The sequence below is a fragment of the Centruroides sculpturatus genome, unplaced genomic scaffold (assembly GCF_000671375.1).
Source record: "Centruroides sculpturatus isolate CEXI.00-Female unplaced genomic scaffold, Cexi_2.0 scaffold254, whole genome shotgun sequence".
Lineage (NCBI taxonomy): Eukaryota > Metazoa > Arthropoda > Arachnida > Scorpiones > Buthidae > Centruroides > Centruroides sculpturatus.
This window is the reverse complement of record NW_019384488.1, coordinates 18,720-23,673: the sequence shown is the minus strand read 5'-3', so window position 1 is coordinate 23,673 and position 4,954 is coordinate 18,720. Positions and strand designations below refer to the sequence as shown.

Below are 4,954 nucleotides of genomic sequence, written 5' to 3'. Positions count from 1 at the left end.
AAAAGAAACTGTAATCGGTTTTTTTTCACAGTTACTGATGAAAGACAGCAACGGCGTTATCGGTACGTTTATGCGTCATGATTGACAGTTGCATATTTTTGTGACATCCACAGGCAATCTGTTTTTCTGCATCAGTTTTTATTTTTTACATTGAGATGTATCAAAATAAATAATCATCATCAGTTTCTATCCTAATATTTGTCGTAACTTTCAATTTTTCTTTTAAAAATATTCTAATTCCTATCTCGTATGTATTAGATCAAGGATTTGTGGAACTTTTTTTAATATAAAAGCCACAACCTAAGGGATCTCGTAAGACTGCGTGTGTATTGTGTAAGTACAGTACATAAATTCAGCATAGATGCAAAAAAAAAAAAAAAAAAAAAAAAGGATCATATGGAAGACTTTCATGTTATTTACGTAGGCCTATATTTGTGCTATTTTTGAAAAGTTTTGGACTTAATTTAAGAGCTAGCTAGACAAAACATTCTCTTTCAATACTTTTCTTTAGTGTAATGAAATATATATATATATATATATCTTTCATTAGTAATATATTCTCCATCTCATTATCTGTNAACCTTTTTATCGCCGCGGACCGGTCAATGTTTGATAACTTTACCGCGGCCCACTGAGGGGGGACGTTGATTGTTCATATTTTAGATTGATTTAATTTAATAATTTTAATTTAACTGTATTTATACATGCCTTCAAAATAAAATACAATTACACCAAAAAATGGATATAATGTGATTTAACATTTTAAATCACTAGAACGCTAAATCAATGAGAACTCTGAGCTTGTTTCTTTGCAACGAGACAGTTCCATCCCGGGGTAATAGAAGACAATGACACTCGAAGTGTGTTTCTTATGTCCAGTTTATTCCGTTGTTCCGTCATCTATTAAAAGTCGCACAAACCCGAGACAAATACACCATAATAAATAAAATGGAAATAATTTAATGTTCCTTGGGGGTACCATTTGATCCACGGACCGGTACCGGTCCGCGGCCCGAGGGTTGGGGACCACTGCTGTACAATATAAATAGCATTATCATGTAAATGTTATAAAAGTTTCTTTCTGAAATTTGAAATAATATGAGTGCTTTTAAGCACACTTATGCTTTATTTTCACCCATCCATATTAATGATACCCTTTTTAGATTCAACTATATCAGCGGTTTTTCCCTTCTTTCCTTTCATGTTTTATCTGGCTTACCACACAAAACATTGTTATATAAGCTACACACAGGTATTTCAAACTGTATGAAGACAAACTAATAACAAACTATTCAAATACAATATAGAAATATAGTATTTTTAAAATGAAAAACAAAATTAATAATTCATATAGTTCACTTGAAAATTTAATAATTATTTTAATAATTGTTTTGATACTATTATTACAGAAACAATAAAGACGATTCTTCCATTGTAAGATCGTTTATTTCGGAATTTATAGTTTAGAATGTCGTAGGTCCGTTAAATTTCGAGTGGAATAATTTCGTACAGTAGTCTAGTGCCTGAGAGCTTAAATCCAAGAATTGTTAATATAGTTACGACATTTATTATTACAGGATTGCTAGTTATTTAGCAACAGATATACCACAAATTACACACTCCATCTGTCCTAGTTTGGAGTGCAATAAGCTGTCCTCGGCGCCAGGTAGGTATTAATCCATCAATCGGCACAAATTTTAGACCCGGAAAGTGGTGGATGGACAAGATAGACGATGACCTAAGAAACAAGACTGACGAAGTAGCAATGGTGTTTACAGAGGAGTGGCGAAAAAATAGAAAAACGTCGAGGTCGTTAATCCACGACCCAACCCAGGCTTCACTATATTATTAAGGACGAAGAAGTACGAATTTCGTTATTTGGACGATTTCGTCAGTTTCATTACAACACATCCTTACAAACACTCCTCGCTTTAACATTCACAATTGAACCATTATCTAGTTTGTTCGTTGCATCCAATTGTTTACATATCACGCTTCGTTACCGTAAACGACACCGTCACATAACACCCGAAATCTTCCCGAAATCAAACCCCTACAAGATCCTCGTTTTGGAAAGTGGAAACGTCACTCGATATTTTCGAGTGAGCTCTGGTACACTGGATGTACAGTACATACACTAGAGTTGTCTTAATCTTCTCTGTGGAACTTTGTCAACACAGAGGTAAGTATATAGTATTTTTAAAGATATTTTCATTGAAAAGCACGAATGTTGTGTTTAAACTGTTTCATAAGAATGTAGGAATTCTCTAATTATCAATAATTTCAACTTTAGGGTAAAGAACTGACGGATGATTCCTTTAATCTAATTTTATGGTAAACAAGAAAGCCGCTCGTCTTATTTAAAAAAAAAAATGTTCTTCGTAAATAAAATAGTTGTGAACTTTATTCCAACAATGCTAAATATAAATAAATTATAACTCCACAATGAAGCAATTAAACTTTGAGATATAATTTATATATTTGAGAGATTTTTATAATTATTTTATTAATTATTATATTATATAACTAGCAGGTAAGTCCGTCATTGCCTGGGCAAGAAATAAGAACAAACATTAAGATTATTAGATTATTCCGCACTTGTAATCCTTCTATTATATCATATTTTAGTACTTGATTTATATAACTAGAAAGGATATCTTACATAAGGGTGACCAATCTAACACATTTTTAAAAATTCTTTACTTAAGCTGCTCGCTGGTAACCTCTGGTAACCGTATTATGTAATTTTCCTATTCGATTTGAAAAAAAAAAAAATGTAGATTTATAAACTCCAACTGTCATCTGTCCGTCTCTGTTCTTTAATCTGGAGAACGGAGTTAGAGCAGAAGGCCTGGATTAACTGAATACGAACTTTCGGTTTCCACCGGAAATCACGTTTTTCAATTCAAATGTTTCCTCAAACGGAGTTAGATAAACTATTGCTAACAGGAAAAGTATGGTACGCAGGGCAAGGCACCACTAAAATAAGGATTTAATGAATTTTTAAAAGTATAATAGCATTTTATCGTAATAATAACTTTTAAATGTTTCTCCACAGAGCAAAAACCGTTAAATTATTGTTTAACTGTCTATGGCAGGTGAGTTATGCCATAGACAGTTAAATTTCAAGGAAAAAACAAATAGACAAAAATTAAAGAGCTAAATTTAAAAAAAAATTGAAAAAATAATGTTTATATTATATTTTCTTAACCGCGGATAAAATATATTCATTAGAATTATAAGCATAAAGGCAACGCTAATCTATCTCAATAAAATATTTTAATATAAATATTATATTATCTTTGTTACTAATTACTGTTTAAACACTATACAAGGGTCGTATCAAAGATATAAATTATTAAAAATATCTCATTTATATACACTTTAAAATTTATTAAACAGTTTTAGAATTAATCGCTGTATTTAATGATGAGTTTTAAACATAATTTTTGTTATGAGTAATAACGCAATTTTTTGTTAAAATATAGCAGATTCTCCAAAGTGTTTATGTATTAATTTTAAATCCTATTTATTAAAAGTACACAGTATATAGTTTGAAATTTATTTAGGGTTTTATAAGTAAAATGTACAAGTAAATAGAACACAAAAATATGCAATATGCAATTGAGGGAAAAATATAATAACAATGACATCGAAAATTGCTATGTTGTTGTTGAAATATACTGTAAATGTAACTACAATTTTTACGCTCTACATATTTTACACATTATAAATTTTCTTTTTTGCCTTTTTATACCTTGTAATTTCTATATATTTCATTATTTGAGTTTATTAAGATTTAGATGCTAGACACGCGAATAAAACCCGGAAAACTTCACGCGGTGAGCCCGTTGGTGAGGCGAGGACCCACTATCTATACTGAAGTGATTTAATCCAGTCAGTCACTGTGGTACGTCAACAGATAGTACCGAAAAATAAAGTATATTTTAAGAGTTAAGACAAGATTAAAAGTAGGAATATTTAATAATTATACTTTACTAACTTGTTTTAATAATAATTAAAAGTTTACTTCTAACAAATAAAGATCTATAATATTACACCCCCTCTACAAAGTACAATACATATTATTAAAATCATTGAATAGAAGAAACTTTTTTATTTTAATATCTGATAATTATATAGTATTTTATTAATAAAATAACTATCTATATATTTAAAAAGTATAATTTAAAATAAAACTTTTTTAAAACTTTGAATTTATAATTTTTTTACAACACTTGACAAATTTATAAAGACATTTATGAATTATCGAATTTTTTTGCACATAACTTTTAATTATTAATAATAAAATATTATTCTAACTATAAATTAGTTAAACAGAACATTTTTCAATAGTGAGTATTTTCATGATTTATTTATTTACTTTATAAAATAAAATTTTTATTTGATCTATTCATAAAAAAGTTATTTACAAAAAAAAATGTCAATAAAATTTGTCATTTCGAGGACAAGTTTGTTTAGTATTATTATATATTGTAGTGGTAAAACTGCTTGACTTCCTTTATCAACGTTAATGAGCTGCTTGTAAAAGATTTTAGAGGAAGAATTTAGGTTCCTTAGAAAATTTTCAGTAAGAGATACTGAGATAGAAAAATATTATTGAATAAAAATAATTCTATTTGTATTTATTTCCGAATTACGCATGCTTTTATAAATTTAATAAAGTGAGAATAATAATAATGAATAGAATAGAATAATGTGTACTTGTAAAATTTATCTTAGAATCTGATATTTATCAGATACTAAATTAAATAAATGTTTTCAATATGATATTTGATTGTTCATTATTTTGATATTTTGTAACGATAATTTATTTTGTTTTTAATTAATATATTTAAAGAATACTTAACTAGATGTTGAGATAAAATTATAAAAATAATATTTATTATTTAAGATGAAACAAAGGCAAACTTTCATATAATATTAAATAACT

The 4,954-nt window shown here is 28.1% G+C and overlaps 1 long non-coding RNA gene across 2 annotated transcripts; it reads left to right on the top strand.

Annotated features, from left to right (window-relative positions):
• Nucleotides 1-1,406: 1,406 nt before the first annotated feature.
• LOC111621652 lies at nucleotides 1,407-2,676 on the top strand. Of its 2 annotated transcripts, none has more exons than XR_002756114.1 (3): nucleotides 1,407-1,477; nucleotides 1,578-2,182; nucleotides 2,294-2,676. It is a non-coding gene; the product is annotated as an uncharacterized LOC111621652 (long non-coding RNA). The 2 variants fall into 2 exon arrangements; XR_002756113.1 differs by having other exon boundaries at nucleotides 1,411-1,862; nucleotides 1,961-2,182.
• The last annotated feature ends 2,278 nt before the right edge of the window (nucleotides 2,677-4,954 follow it).